This window comes from Vipera berus (genome assembly GCF_964194415.1).
Source record: "Vipera berus genome assembly, chromosome: 1".
Taxonomy (NCBI): domain Eukaryota; kingdom Metazoa; phylum Chordata; class Lepidosauria; order Squamata; family Viperidae; genus Vipera; species Vipera berus.
In genome coordinates this window covers 284,526,363-284,543,442 of record NC_138202.1, presented here as the reverse complement: position 1 = coordinate 284,543,442, position 17,080 = coordinate 284,526,363, and the positions used below count along the sequence as shown (strand labels likewise).

General features: G+C 39.3%; 1 protein-coding gene across 4 annotated transcripts in view; it reads right to left on the bottom strand.

Annotated features, from left to right (window-relative positions):
• FAM120B (family with sequence similarity 120 member B) overlaps positions 1–17,080 on the bottom strand; it is a 58,614-nt gene that overhangs the window by 37,964 nt on the left and 3,570 nt on the right. For 2 of the 4 annotated variants that reach the window (XM_081313365.1, XM_081313368.1), the window contains exon 1: positions 3,005–3,024. The exons of 1 other annotated variant lie outside the window; for it this stretch is intronic. The gene's annotated coding sequence lies outside the window, so the exon portion shown is untranslated. Of the gene's footprint in view, positions 1–3,004; positions 3,025–4,664; positions 4,803–17,080 lie in introns of those variants that run through there. One more of the 4 variants, XM_081313366.1, reaches the window with a different exon arrangement.

The following is a 17,080-nucleotide window of genomic DNA, read 5'->3' as shown; positions in this document are numbered from 1 at the left end:
TAGTCAAACTGTCTTTCTGCTTCAAAACTTAGTTAATATATATCAAAAAGGATAAAAGGTAGGACTTAGCTTGCACTGAGGGTGGATGGAATCAAATCTTGAAACTCAAAACAGATTTTTTTTTACATTAGTAAATGCCAAGGATATATTTTATTCATATTTAGTTAATTTAGTTCATAAAATTATGAACCGATTTGGGACAATAACCTATTATATACAATAAGGATTAGAAATTTGTAATCTTCCAAACATTGAATTGAATCAAGATTCATTTTATTTACAGCAATTTGTTTCTCTTCATGGACAATCAAGCACTCTTTTGCAGAGGCAAAACTTTGTCAAAGTCTTTCTGAAAATCTAAGCATACTCCAAGATCCCTCTCACAGTTACTACTATTGAGCAAGGCACCCCTTATATTATACCTGTACATTTGGTTTTTCTTGCCTAAATGTAGAACCTTACTTTTTTCATCACTGAATTTCAATTTGTTAGATAGAGCCCAATGTTCAAGCCTGTCCAGATCCTTCTGTATCTTAAGCCTGTCTTCTGGAGTGTTGGCTATTCCTGCCAGCTTGGTGTCATCTGCAAATTTGATGAGTTCCCCATCTATCCCCTCATCCAAATCATAGATGAGGATGTTGAAGTGCACTGGATCTTGCTGGCAATTTGCATTTGCACAAATATAAATATAATGAATTATTGATAGAAGACAAAATTTCTAGCTCAGGTTGAACTGTGGGGTTCTTGGTGCTCTCTAAGCTTGGTGGTCTTCTTGAAGACATTTCATTACCAAACTGGGTAACATCATCAGCGCCAGATAGAAGTGTGGTTTGGTCTTAATTTTATATACTGGTGGCTTGCCCTGTCAATATTGGTAGGAGCGGTCTTGGTGGTTCCTTGATTAGGCTATTGTTTACTATTAGCTTACTTATGTTGGCATTTCCTTACTTGGGGTATTATTTACTTCTCGATTGTTGGTCTAGTGTTAACGCAGACAATGAAAAAACAGAAAAGTTTTCATAGCATGTACAATGAGAAAAAATTAAATTAAAAATTAAAAATATATTTAAGTCTTTTTTTTTAACCAAAAGCAAGCCTTATAATTCTGGTATAAAAAAAACTTCTGCTTTTTATGTTACTGAAAATAAAGTCTCCTCATTTCTAATACAGAGTAGAAATTAGCAGCACTTAATTAGTGCCACATCATTCTTTCACACTGCTGATTTCTCACATTTTCATTACTGTACAAACTACCTCAGAAGTGTTATATTCAGTATCTTCTATTCATGAAGGTAACTGCAGATTTTTAACCTGCAACTTTGAAAGATGCCTCTAGGTTTTCTTTAATCATTTCTACCCCTTATGTGCCACTTTCACATTCCTTTTTACTATAGTGCAAAAATAAATGTTTCAATTGGTCTAGAAGCTACTGATGGATGCTTTCTATTATATTCTTGGGAACACAATATTTTGTTCTTTAATCTGAACACTATTTATGAACTTAGTCTGTGTCACAAGAGTCTTAATTTATAGCTGGTTCTTTTTATGTGCAAAGGTGAAAATATCAGAATAAGGAGTTTTTCTTAAAATCTGTCCAAGATAGACAACCAGATTTAATTCTGATAACCAGGATTGTATTATGAGATAATGTGTTGGCTTCCAACTTGGGTGTCTTCAAAACGGGGATGAACCAATTCATGAAAGTAATGGGGATCACTACTTAAGCCTTGATGATACCATGACTACAGTGCTTTTGAAGGCCATTTGCTGGGAGACTTTCCCTGTGAAGTTGCCTGACCATTGTGAGAAACAGATTGCTGGATTAAGTAGGTCAGGAGACCAATAAGGGCAGTGGCAATTTTTATGTTCTTATACTCTCTAGACACCCGGGCACTTAAAACCATCATAAATACATGACAATTGCGAAGTGGCTGAAATCTGATCAACTGACCGTGGGGAGGCTGTGATGGCTGTAAATGCAAGGGCCAGTCATAAGTCACCTTTTTCAGTGCTGCTGTAAATTCAAACAGTTGCTAAATGGATGGTTGTAAGTCAAGGACCACCTGTACTCAAAATGGCGGTTTCCCCCTCATTCTAAACTCAAAGCTCTTCCACAATAGTCATCACAACTTGCTCTGAATGTGAAATAATTGCTTCACACATTTGGCACACAAAGAGGTCCTTCTTAAAATCTGCTGCTGGATGGGGAAGGGAGCCAGAGATTGTGAGTGTGGCTCGGGAAGCACCATGGGATGTTCAAAATGAGTACTACGTGACCACAGAGAAACAGCCTAGCAGCACTGAAGTAGTCACAATTTCCCCAAATTTCATTAACTTGAGTGTCATGGATCCAATATTTTGGATGTATTTTGCAAGTTTGAGGTATCTTGGTTCAAAAATTGTTGCCTATCATGCACCATTTCACCACGTTAGAGGTTACAGAATCAAGAGCACTATACAGACCATTAGTGAGTAAGAACTGGCAACTAGTAGATAAAATACAACAGCAAAGCTGTTCTGTTAATTTAACAAAGAAACAAAGGGTATACAAGTGCAAGGGAAAGGGAGATTGAACATAAGGAGTTTAACCCATTAATCTACATTAATGCACAAAGTATGGATAACAAGCTAGCTGAAAGTCCTGAAGCGCAAATATAATACAAGGGGAATTACCGAAACATGGTAAGATAAATTCTGCCAGTGGAACATTAGGCTTGAGCAACAGCAATATAACGGCTGCTGCAATGAACTCACTTGTCAGAAAGCTACTTGGCTGATGGTAGCATTAATGTTGAAAGCACCTGGGCTAAGATAAAAGCAAGCCAAGAGAAGAAATATATTGCTACTAGTCCACTGGAACCATCAAACCAGTCAGGAGATGGGAGCACATAAAAACAATTCTGCACTTGCACTAAAGCATCTGTCTACTTGAAGAACACAAGATGTCCCAGAAAATATTATGCCATTTCATTTCCACCCTATGACACCATGATAAAATACTAACCAGATGTAATGGCCTCTTTGACTTCCTTTCCTTTACTAGGATGAGAAGGGCTCCAGTCTGCATGTATTTCCAGAGACTTCTGGTTCCTGATAGTCTTTCATACATGTGTTTTATATTTAAAATATAAAACTTTAAATAAAGCAAATAGCATTTTGAAACAAAACTAAAAATAAACACCAACTCCTTTCAGCTCTCTATAAGGACATTTTATTTCAATAGTATTTACTTTTCTTCTGGTTTTTAATCTCAAAGCAAAAATTGTAAAAGGTGGGAATGTAACTTATGAAAAGGGTTTTGTTCATTTGTTGAATATCTATATCTGGTTTCAAATGTAAAGGCACAGTAATACAGCACATTTAGCTACTAAGCACAAATGATGTCCTCTCTACCAATAAATAAATAAACTAGATAAATAAGATTAAAATAATGTCAATAGGATATAACTTCCCACTACATTCAGGAATGTGTGACAACCAAAAATTCAATCAGTGCATAATGGAAATACAATAAAGAAATCAGGAGTATGAATCTATATTTTTCATATATACCATTACATTGTTAGTGAACATTGATCTTCATTTTATTTCATTTTTGACACAAGGGCACATGATACTAAATCAGAACAATTCTTGAAAATGTCAGGGCATAAATGCCTGGCTTGGCTATCGCGTATAATAGTGTTCATGTACCACATTATAGCTTACTGTAATATCTGCATTCCAGAAAATAGTTCATGTATATTAGTCAATAGTAAGGAGAACTGGGTGCTTACTACTGAGTAAGCCAACACAAGATTTCAGGTTTTGATTGATGCCTAGCCAACGGACTTCATTAAACTTAAAATGTATGTAGGATTTTAAGTTTTAAATGTCATCTGATGAGCAAATGTATTTATGATTGCATCTCACCACAGCATGAATGACCAAACAGCAGAGAAAGGTAAATACTCAGACATGCAGCATAACGACCACTACAGTACCACCGAACCATTGGCAATTTTGGCTTGTCTTGCATACGCATCATATATAAAAGCACACAAAACTTTGATCACACCCTATGGCTACCATCTTGATGTTTTCAACCACACCCTGTGGACATCCCCGAAATCTGAGGTCCTGCCTTCCATTCTGCCCATTGCACCATTTTCCCCACCTTGAAAAATATCTCAATGCCCAAGATGCATATTGTTTCTAATTGCCTTCAATAAATCACTGCATTTGCTGGAGGCTCCTCCATGGTTCACCCAAAAATACTTAACTCAATGAACCTGGGTTCATTTTCTAGCTGCCCACAACTCACTGGATCCTTAAAACACAATCAAGTACAATGTTGCATTCCCTATTATCATCAGCAATTAGGTTCTTTCTCTCAGCAGCCCCACATTCCACGAGCCGGAGGAAACAGACTTAGTTCTGAGCCGGGAGAGACGGGAACAACACCCTGCAAAGGACAGTGTTGCCCTTGGACAGAATGCTAAGCAAAGCTCTTATCGGAGGCAGCAACGTCCTACCAGCCTCCCGGGCAATTCTTGAGTGTATGTTTCTCCCAAAAGAGTTTTAATTCCACCCTACAGCATATTCAGAGCAATTTCACGACCCTTTATTTAATAATCTGTTCGAGAGGAAGAAGTACTCTTAGGAGAGCAGCCTTAAGATTCTACCTTATGTCTCTTAACTCTCGGGACTCTAGGCCGGAATACTAAGACGTCAACTCAGAGCCAGATGCCGGGTTTGCGCTGAACGCTTCCTTTCAATGTATCTCTTTACAGTGCTGTTGACGGAGCGTGCGCACACTTAAGGTCTCTATGGTTCTTTCCCCGGGAAGAGGGGAATCGGCAGCGGTCACGTGATCCTCTACCAGACGCTCTCCTTGTCCCTGAACACAAAGAGCTGGCGGACGAGAAGACAGTTGACAAATACAAAATGTAGCGTTTAGAAAAAGGACGTGTGTCTCCGTTACATGCCACTACAGCGTGGAAGTTAAATCTCTGACAGCTACAGTAATTTATAGAAACACACCTTATTCTGTACACCGCCCCGAGTCCCTCGGGAGAAGGGCGGTTTATAAAAACAAATAAATAAATAAAATAAATAAATAAGAGCGCTCTGCGTGTGATGTCCATACGTAACTTGCTACAGTTTTGTATAGTTTTTGCTTTGGACATAATATTTTCATATTGTATTTCTCTTAAACAATTTGTTATCCATGTATAACTTTCTCTACCTTTCCATTTGAAGCAATAAAATAATGCTTACAGATGTTGCTTTTAATCTCAATTATACATTGTAGTTAAGGTTCCCAGTGAAATAGTTCAGTGCATAAGATGTTTAATGGGAAAAGGCTGACTGTTTTGATGTTAGTCGCTGATGCAAGTGGTGAGGAATATTGGATATTTCTAAAAAGATGCATGCCCTCAAATATTCTCCTGCTGCAGGATTTATTTTTAAAGACTTGTTTAAACAAAGTAGCAACAGGAAAACTATTTTTTGCTTTATTTTTTATTGGGGGCTGTCCCTTTTTTGAAGCTAGGCTTTAAAAAGGTGGTTTCCTAGCAGCAGAATGCAGAAGGGCCATTCATACAACAATAGACAGAGAGGAAAGAAAGAGGCTGGTTTGTTTAAACTGCTTCTGTCTTCATTCACAGCCTGATATCCATGGGCATTGTGCAGGCTACAATGGAGCTAAAGGATGCATTGTGGGTGAAAACAAATCAAAACAGAGGAAGCGATGATCAGAGAAGAGTAGTAGAACAAAACTGTTCCTAAATTGAAATCTTACACCTGAGATTATGGTTACTTTTTAGCTGCTTGGCATATTGACTGAAGTTTCTATTAGCTACAGTATTAAAAGTTTAATGAACAAAACTTTATATCAGGACTTTGACCATTTGCAAAAGGCAAAAAGGTACACTCACAGTGATGTTTTGTTCCTTCGCCATTCTCCTTCTAATGTTACAGGAATTTTGCACAAAAGGGCATTAGGAATTTCTCCAGAAAGTTTCTTTATTGGTGGTTAAATAAATTTTTACTAAATTTTAAAATATTATCTATGCCTTCTGTTTCCTTACCATAGCAAAACCATGAGTGTCTTTCTGAAATTTTCTGATAATCCCATAACTGACTTCAGTCCAATAGGCAACAGGTGGAAACTTGAATAACTTCACATATTTTTCCAGGGGAAAATGGGCACAGTAGGGAGCCAATGGGAGAATTAGATCAGATGTTATTGCCAATGAAGAAATTAAATAGGGCAGTGCTCAGGGGAACACAGATTAATATATTTAATGACTTTGCATATACAAAAGCTTACCATTGTAGCCGCATCTGAATGCCCATGAATAGTGTGGACCATGTGCAGCCTGTCACTGCAGGTGCCCACATCTGTTCTTCTACAGGCAGATGCTCACAGAAAAAAGACACCTCCCATTCCAGAAGCGGAGGATCTATATCATTCCCAAACTCTTCTTTCATAATCCCATCTGAAAAGGACTGAAAATCAGTTTCTGAAAAGAATTTCTGCTTTAGATGAAAAACGGAACTATGAGAAAAGTATTAAAAGCAAGTGGTATATTCAGATTTTCTGCAATGACAAAAAAGCAAAAGAGGTATTCTAGAGTATTTATAAACAAATTGTGGTTTTCTGTGCATTTTAAGTGCATTTAGTTTGAATATAGTTTCAATGAATTCTGAAGAAAATTTAATATTTGAATTACATTAACAGAAAAAATGAATAAGTAAATATCTCCTTAACAATGCAATTCATCCCATGCTTAATTGTACATACATTAGCGGATCATATTCTGTATTTGCTATTAAAAGCTTCATGTTGAAAAAAACTTGTATAAAAATATCTCCTTGGAGATGACCTTTGCATGTATTTCACAATGAAGTCTGTACAAGCAGAATAACACATTATTACAATAACAATCCAATATTTAAACAATGTTTAATAGAACTAAATGAGATTTTTGAAGTTTAAGTCAAAACAGACACATTAAAGAACTAATATGATTAAGTTACACAAATAATATACATTGTGATATGTGATACGTTTGTTAATATTGTTGTAAGCCACACAGAATATTCCTTCCATAAGATGGGCTGCAAATGATTTTAACAAATAAATATCAATAATACAATACACTAAACATTCTTGATAACTTTTCAGGGTGACATGGGTCGGGCATATAACATAAAATGGAAACATCTTTATGTTAAAACAAGTCTTCCAGATATTAAGGAAAATTCACATTTCTACCACAGGTGATAAAAAAACCCCAAATCACAAGGGGAGGTTTTTCAAAAAACATGCAATCCCATCTTCATTTTATTTTTTGTGATGAGTATCACTGAATCTTATAAAGATATTCATTCTAAGACCTGGTTTTTGTTATTTTTTAAAAGCAATATACTAGCACATGTTCAGAGGGATAATGAACACAATTTAAAAATTCAAAGCTACATTTTACATAAGTTTGAGTCCTGCACATGCTTATTGCTTATCTCCAAAGTTATTGTGTTCACAAGTTATGCCAAGCCATGGTTTACATCCCCTATTGTCTACAATCACTAGAACTTTTCCACCCACAGTGTGCCTAATGTCTTGCTTACTCCAGGAGTCACAATCTAAACATGTTATATTGGGGCTTAAATATTGCTGCATGATTCTAAATATATTTCCTCTGCACATGTTTCGTTTAAAGCAAGTCCAGTGTGGGAAGATAGGATTCCAATACAGCTTCTTATGTGAGTTCCATGAACAGATTGCACTTCACATGCCCTTATATAGTGAACTTTATTTTGTTGTATTCTGTTTTTATTTTGGTTTATAACAGATATTGTTAATTGCTTTTTCTGGTTTTAATGGGGAAGGGGGATTGTATCTTGCTCTGGGTTCTTAGAGGAGGAAAAAGTTGATACTAATGATTATACTAATGTATGCGTAAGTTCTGGCTGTGGCTTCTGTTGATTTCTTAAGAAATTGTGGACTCTAGATTTAGCAGTCTAGAGCCCATCTCTCTTTTCAATAATAATGATAAGTCAACAAGCTCATCTGCTAGTGAAATATTCTAACAAACCAGTGCTTTTGTTCCTATTGCAGCCATATAATATATCTAATGAGAATGGGTATAAAAATCAAGCCTGAATGAGCTCACATCATCCGATGACATCACAGATGTTCTAGAGAAGAGTTTTATAAGCAAAAATTGCTGCCAAGTTATTGTTTATGTGACAAAGGAAAACGTATTTCTAAAATATGTTTAATTTTTATTTAGCTTCAGGTCAGAGTCTGTTTTAGGTTATACTTGAAGGCCTAAAATTATAGGCCCTCTACAGTACAAAGGAAAAATGAGAGGAGAGCTCTAATTTTACATAGGTTTTGTACAGGTAATATTTTAGTTTATGAAGATAGTAGATTGCAAGTGTATATATGTTAAATTTTGAAAACATATTTGATAAATTGTGATACTATTTTTTCTTCTTAGTGTTTTCCTGCAAGTGTAGAGCCCACTTTTTTCAGATCAGCCAAATGTTATAGGAATTGACTGACCAGCTTATTGTCAGGCATCATGGACTGAGAGAGAATGAATGACCCAAGGTCAACCAGCTGTCTTAAGTGACTCTAAAGTGGGATTAGAATTCAACCACTCTCCTGGCTTCTAGCCTGGTACTTTAACCATTAGAGAAAACCTGGCTCTCCTATTTGATACATTTTGAAATGGTCTGAGAAAAGTATTGTTTAATGTGAAAAATTTGGACTTGGAAAAACCATCTACAGTGCAGATTTTAGGACCACATTTCTGCCCACCATGGGCATAATGTGCTGAAATAAACATTCTAAGAGGAAGCATTCATACCATTATTTGCATCCAGTTCTTTCCAATTATTAATTTTACTTGATTTCTTTCCTCCTTTTCTTCCATTAACCTGTTGAGCGGTTAAAGTGCGTTAAGTCCAGGGAATCAACTCAGATCAACTCAAATACTAGATAGATAATGAAGGCAAGGATGTCTAGGAATCAGCTCTATAACTTTGGTCAGTTATATGTATGGTTCAAACTCCAAGTATCCCCCTGCCCTCTACCCACCAAGAAATCTACACTTCCATCATCCACTGGGGAGCCCTACAAGAAATCTGGGGAGAAGTTGATACAGGATCCTGAGCGGGGAAATAGCATCCTGCCTTGGTAGGTAGACCTGCAATGTTTACTAAGCCTCAGAGAGGTCTCTTCTCGCGGCCCTGGCAAGTAGTTTTTGATTTGCTCAGCAGCCCCCCCCCTGCCAGATGCTCCCTGGGTCGATGTCCAGGCACGCGACTGACCTCAGGTTGGGAAAAAGAAAACCCCAACCCAAAGTCCTTTCTGAGATGGAGAATATATTTTTTAGGGGGGGGGGAGTAGTATCTCTTTACTCTCCTACCATCCGGTAGGAGATATAGGAATATAGCCAGCCGTACCAACAGGCTGAAAAATAGCTTTTATCCCTGGGCTGTTAGGCTTTTAAATGGGACATAATCTTATGCAGAATTGACTTGGGAGGCCGGTGTGTGGTGTAGTTGGTTCACATAGTGTGGTGGGATGGAGGGTTTGTTGTCACTGTGTGTTGGGGGGAGAGAGCAGGGGGGGGAGGCTCAGCTAATCTCGATGTACACATGTTGTACTTTGACAATAAAGGTTTATTATTATTAGTAGCCCCAAGCTGGCTCTCTCCAATGGCGCAAGTTTGTCAGAAACTAAAGAAATCGGAAGGAGAAAGAGAGCGAGACTTCCTAGCCAAATGCTCCTTCCTTCCCAGTTCAAAGACTTCTCCCTGGACGCGCTTGTCAGGGCCACAGCCTAGGCTGGCCACCCCGATCAATTTTACTGAAGCAAGGGCTGGAAAGAGCAGCTGGCGGCAGCAATCTGATGAAGAAACAAAGGGATGCCGCGCCGGTTCTGGGATCCCAGGTAAACACGCCTGCTTTATTACGGAGAGGACAGGAGCAGATGATTTGCGATTGGAAAACGGGGAGGGAGAGGCGGAGAGAGGGAGAAGTGGAGCCGGGGAGGGGGAAGCGGGGGGGGGGGCGGTCGGTCGCAGGGAGCTGGTGCTTATCTGTCATCTGGCTTCTCTGTGTGCCAGCTGAGCCACGCGACCGCCCTTTCTTATTCTAATCAGCACATGCCTTTACAACTTTCGACAAACCTGCAGAGCAGGCGAAACTTATTCACCCGGCTCTCTCAAAATCAATGCGTGGGCTCCAGCTTTTACCAACGTGGGTATATGTGGAAGGGAAACCCTAATTCGGTGGGTGCCGGCTCACTGTGATCCCCATTTTCTCCCTTCCCCAACTCTCTCTCTCACACACACACCCGTTTCATTTTTGCAGCGTGTGAAAGTCCTGAGTGGCTGGTGTACCAAGTCTGGGTTGAGGATTCCTTTCCCACGTTAATTCTCAGTGACCTGCACATGTGAAGGGGGAAAGGAGGGAGGAGGATTGAGGATTGTTGCAGAAAAGGACAAATAGGTTACCTGAAGCCAAGAAACCACGTTTAATAATGATATTACATATTCAAAGCCAGATCCTGTGCAAATCGGGGAAGTTTAATTGCCATTACATTTAATTGGGATTACTCTCAAGTGAAGTCTGCTGTGAACAACACCTGTTAACTCCCCTTTGGACTTGTTTCCTCCCAGAGATCACCGGGATCATCACATCTGAATGTCGACTGTTTCTGTTCATTGGGCTTGTCTTTGCAGCCATCTTATCATAGGCACCCCATTCTAAATAACAACAAAAACAACAATAATAATTTTATTGTCACTTTGAATGTACACCAATCGGCATACTTCAAAATGAAATTTCATGGCATACAGCTCTCAAAGGACCATCACCTCCAATATACGCTGTTCGTGGCCAGCTCAAGTTTCAGAACGTCCCTGAAACAGATGGGCAACTGAGGCAGTGGCTTCAAGTGAGCACATTGAGGAATAAATTTGATCCCTGGAGATGATTTAATGTGAGACACTATCAAAACAAACATAATCTTGGTAACAATTTTTGTTTTTTTGACCGAGCAGCTAAAAAGACACCCAACTAGCTAGGTGTGGCTGCTTAAAATCCATTTTTGTGGTGAAACTAAGATCTTTATCAAAAATGTATCCTTAGTTTCCTGTAAATCTTGTCAATCACTGTGATTGTTAGAGCTGGCACAAAATCTGCTGATGCAGGAAGATAAACGTGCAGGAGCCTTTTCTTCCAGTTAATGTCAGTATCTAGAGCAGAAAAAGAAATTATACAAATGCCATTCCCTTGGTAGTTGTCGTTAAAAACAGATGTGGAATAACCAAAAACTGTTTTCAAAGAAACACCCAAGCTCATCCCTCTGAGCCTTTTTTTTTGGCCTAACGGCAGAGCTGACCTTAAAACAGAAGTCTTCAAACTTGGCCCTTTTATGACTTGTGGACTTCAACTCCCAGAATTCCTCAGCCAGGCACACTGGCTGAGGAATTCTGGGAGTTGAAGTCCACAAGTCATAAAAGGGCCAAGTTTGAAGATCCCTGCCTTAAAGATTATTATATCTACAAGGCAACCAATACTGCTTAGTATGAAATCCCTCTCCCATAGTTAATAGCTGTTTAGAACTTCCAGATTGGCAAGAGTGGGCTTTCTCTGCTCTGAATTCTGACTATGCCAGATGGATATTCTGGATTCATAGAAAGAAAGGAGACTTGTTGGAAGATCAACACTTCTCAGAACTTGCATTCCTCATGAAGAAATAAATGTCTCATTCACCTTCAATTGTGGGCTGTCCCGACACCACTGGATGACATCATCAGGGCTCGCTGCCTTGGAAGTGAGGAAAATTCTCAGGGATGACTCACACCCTGGTCGGTATCTCTTTACTCTCCTACCATCGGGTAGGAGATATAGGAGTATAGCCAGCCGTACCAACAGGCTGAAGAACAGCTTCTATCCATGGGCTGTCAGGCTCTTGAACGGGAAATAATTTTATAAATTTTATGTATGATTGACTTGCGAGGCCGGTGTGTTGTGCAATTAGCTCACATGGTGTAATAAGATGGAGGGTTTGTCTCTGTGAGTTGGGGGAGGGGGCAAGAAGGGAGGCTCAGCCAATCTCAATGTATACATGGTTGTACTTTGACAATAAAGGTTCATTCAAGCTAGTCTTGCAGGCATTAGTTATGCCTTCACAATTTTTGCCAAAGTGGAAGACCATCACTGTAGGTAACCCTCCTCCTGTTTTCATTTTTTTATTCCATTCAATTGTGTCAGATTCTTGTAGACTGCCTGGACAAATCTCTGCTTTTTTTTTGTCAAGTTTTGCCACTGAAGTGGTTTGCCATTGCCTCTTTCCTAGGGTTAGAGAAGATCACCCAGTTGGCTTTGTGCCTAAGGTGGGTATAGAAACTTTCATCTTAATAGCAGCTAAATATTCCACACTGTGCTCAACCCATATGAAATTTGCGGACCTATCACAAACATGTTTAAGACAATATTGGGGAGCATCTACTTCATTTCTACGTTTCTGCACGTAACTGGTGTCCATTTTTCAATGATTTGGAATTATTATGATGATCTATATACCGCTGTTCACCTCAGCAGAATTGAACTCCAAAACATATAGCCCTCACGATTCATTCAAGCTATGTATAGTCTACTGGTTATTAACCTAGTGGTAGTGGCTGAGCACATGCCCACATCACACTTCTGATTGTATCCTGCAAAAAAAAATAAAAATAAAAATAAATAATCACCTGATTTTACTTCTCCCAAACTGGCAGGCAAATGGGCAGTTCTTGAAGTTGGGGGCTTCAGTTTCCACTAGCCAGGAAAAATGAGACCTTTTGCAATGTGATGCAATCTTGCTTGTAGGGTGCCTGCTGGCCACCCATATCCATACCCTTCTCTAGAAGGCTCCATTCCATCCTCTTTTCCATTTCCCTTCAACAATCTGCATCCTGTGCTCCTTAACTCAGTTTTTTTATAGTTTTTTTTAAAAAATATATGCACATTTTGCCATTTCCTTTTTTAAACAAATGCTTCCTTTTTGTATTATGTCCATAGCTTTCTTATTTCTGGTTATGTATTGTACAGACCCATACAAATTCAATATGAATATGATAGTTAAATTGAACCCTCTATGTTCAAGGAACTAAATGGGGAAGATATGTTTCCTTCATGCTTATAAACGTAAGCATGGTTTTGCATATTGTGTGGAACTATCTTTTGTTCCTTGCATAAGCCTCGGTTGATTGGATTCACATTGCCTCATGATTTAAGAATATAGAAATTTATATATTAAGTTGAATCCAGGTATAATCCCCTTATCATTTATATTCAGAACAGGTACCACTTGACCAAGGGTTCCGTAAAGCTTCTTACTTGGAGTTGACTTGGGCTGAACTTTCTCCAGACCAAACAAGTTCTCTGCCCCTTAGATATGACTGTTGCGTGGCAGAGGAAATGCTCCAGCAAGGTACATTCTTGATCTGCTCTTATACCGGTAGTTTGTCTTGGCTATTTCCTGCCTCAGAAAGGCTGCTCACAGTCTTCCTGGAGAGAAGGGTAACTACAAAGGTTTTTGCATCCTCTCCAGAAGGAAGTTGCAAACCTCCCATTTCTCAGATGGCTAGTCTCTCCTATCTGAAATTATTTCAGAGCCTTTTGGAGCCAACTGGGCAAATTCTCAGGCTGCTCAAAGGACAGGGATGCTTTTCTCTCTGCTCCCCCTCCACAGAAAGAGCTCCAGCCCCCCACCCTCTCCGATCTTGCTTCTCCCCCTCTTCCCCCCCTTTAAATAGCAACAAATTCACCTTGTCTTCTGCTACTAACATTTTGTCCGTGCTGCTTAATGAGTTCAACGTAGTACAGTAAATTTGCTGAGGAATCAAAAAGTATTTAAAAGGGGGTTATGGTACTGCCTTAATGAAAAAGGTAAGGATTTATCACTTTTTTTCTGCCTGGGTTTTCCTTCCAATCCCCCTCCTTTCTCTCTCACTTTCCCCCCCCCCCCTTATTCAACATAAAACTTTAACTTAAGCTGCCTTTGCATTGAGTTTTTTTGGGGGGGGCGGGGGCAGAGAAGAGCCAGCTAGAGAGACTGAAGCTGGAAGTGTGAGAGTGGAATCTAGAGACACACAGCAGCTAGGATGAAAAAACGCCATTTGGTTAGGAGCAGATGGCTGGCCAGGGGGGTGGATTGCATCTAAAGGCGTGTCATCCCCCTTCAGCTCAAATCCCAGAGGGCTCCCCTTGTCTTCAAAATCAATGAAAATTAAAGCACAGAGAAAGGATGAATGGAGAGACCTGAGTCTCTTCTTTGTTCAGCCCAGCTACTGGTGGGCAGGAGTTAAACTACAACAGCCTCCTATAGAAACACTTAAGTTAAACAGTCTCCCCGTTAGCCCAGAAGCATCTGAAAAGAAGGGGGGGGGAGCAAAGCAAAGAGGAAGGGGAGAGTCAAGAAAAAAAGAGCTTTCTGCTTGATTTCCCCAGTACAGAATCGCGTGGCATAAATTAAGTTGGAAGAGAATAAGTGCTTTGGGCAGGATTCTGATGGATTTTATGATGCCTTTCAGTTCCGCTTTGCAGACCTAATCGAGAAATCTGTGCTGCGTCAATTTAACAAATCCTTGAGAGCGAAGGCAGGTTAGTCAAAAAGGTTTGGAGACTTTTTTTTATTGGGGGGGCAGGGGTTGATCCAGGGGAAGCAGGCTTTTAAGCCCTTGCACGCGTTAACTTTGATTCACACTCCTTCCCGTAACAGGAATGTCAAATGAATCTCCAGAAAGTCTGGCTTCTAAGATCAAATCACCGTGCATCCTCAATGTACTACTCCTTTATTCTACGACACCCCCTGACTTAACCGACTTAGGAAAAAATGCCACCACAACAAATTTCTCTTTGCATTTCTCTTCACCCTGCAGCCTGGCAATTGTCTATGAAAAACAGATAAAGAGGGATTCTCTTGCATAAGAGGGCATGTTTTGCACAAGGGCCTTTGGTATTAATGAGATCCAGAAGGGTGTTTTTTTATCTTTTGTGTTCCAACTCCACTTCCTTTTGATAGTAGCTGGTGATAGAAATGTTTCTGGCTCAGTTTTCTGGGGCATTTCCAATATATTTCTTAGTTGTTGTAGATGGTACACTTATCTCTGAACATTGCCTCAAAGACCATTTTAGGGAACCTAAAATGATTGAGGAATGAGTCTTACTTACCCTTTCTGTTTACAATCCCTGACAACCGCTACAATGAAATCTCTGAGCTTTTACAAAAATTACGAATAATTGAGAGTAACAGAAAAATAATTTTACTTCAGTGTATAGAATTACAGATGAATAGATGATACTCCCCATTTAAATAAATATATGAATTAGTGGTATAAAATTAAAATATGTGTCCAAACTTGAAAAACTTAAATATGACAGTACAGGATTTCACCCAATAGGTTCAAGAGGAAGTGCTGCCTATTTTAACTTACTTAAAATAGTTAAAATAATGCCCTTTCCTTCTAAACAGGCTGCATCAGGCCAAGAATATAATGCAGCCACAATTATTTTCTTCAGAAGACATTTACATTTGCAATATACAACTACAAATATATCTGCTGTTTTGCTATTGTGAGCAGCAAAGATCCATTTATGCTTCTGTGGAAATGCATTTATCTAGGCTAGGCATACTTTAATTTATTCCACGCTCAAATTTCCTTCTGTACCCCATTCCTTGTGTTTTTTCACAGGCATCTCCTCTCTCATTTTAGACCAGTCTGTCTGCCACATACTTTGTCCATCAGCATTCCCCATCCAGATGCTCGTTAGCCATTGGACTACAATCCCCATCATCTTATAGGCCAACATACATGAAAAGTACCAAATGCAGAAAGTTTACAATAAGGTATAGGTTAGCAGAGTATAACCAGATGAACTTTCAGAAGACACCAGGATTATTCTCAGACTAATTTATTTCCCAGTTATTGGTTTTTTTTTTAAAAAAAGATCACTGCCTGCAAATACAAAGCTATATTTACAAACCCCAATGTCCCTGCAATTGACATGCAAACTTCAATAAACAGCAATATTTCTTCACTCTGGTTCTGTGGTATATTTGAATCATTTATTTTCCTGGAGGAACTGGAGCAGCCTGCATTCCTTAATATTGGACCTGTTAAAAGCAGGCATTCATACTGTGGCTAGAGTGAAAATCACTGTCTGTGCCACTATGAGGTTATTTTCAGGTGAAGATGTGAAGGCCATTTTATAATTTTGACTTGGTTGGCTTTCTGAGTTTGCCTTTAATGAACACAGGCTGCTTGGTGCAAGATGAGTCCATCATTTCCAAAATCAGATCACTGGGCTTCTAGTCAGTGTCCGTTCCAACTAACAGACTTACTGTATGTGCACTGAGGCAAAAACCCATTCAGACCTATCAGAGACCAAGCCACATGGCTGAGATGTTGTCTATGCTTATAAACCACCATATACTTTCCTATTCCCTCCAGTTCAAACCTCAGCAGAAAAAACAGAGATATTTGATCAGAATGAGCCAACATTTTGCAAAAAGTGCACTCCTCATGCCATGTTTGACACCTTGCATTAAACTACGGTTTGTTTAACAACAGTCTTCTCTCCTCCCTCCAAAAACTACCCCCTTAATTGGCTAAATGTACATAATCAAACACATAATTATTTTATGGCATACCACGCTGGGTAAACCCAGCTATTATATTCAATGTTAAATGTCTCATAGGCCACCAGGAAAAGTAGACTTGTCTTCTCCAATGCATATCCAATTAGTGATTTTCTTTTAATTGACCTTCAACAGCAATTGGATTTGATGAAGTGGTTTAGATTGTTTTTCCCCCCTCTTGCGTTCCTCACTCCCCCCCTCCCCGCTCCGCACGCCCAACACGCACATTGTAAGGCAATTTGTGATCAAGCCATCTGCTTCAATGAAAGTCGCATTTTATCATTGGAAAGGCCGTTCAAATCCTATAATGCGACCATAAAGATTTCCAGCGGGCCATACATACGGGGAAGCTACCTCTTCATGGCCAAATCTCTCTTTCACCATCTT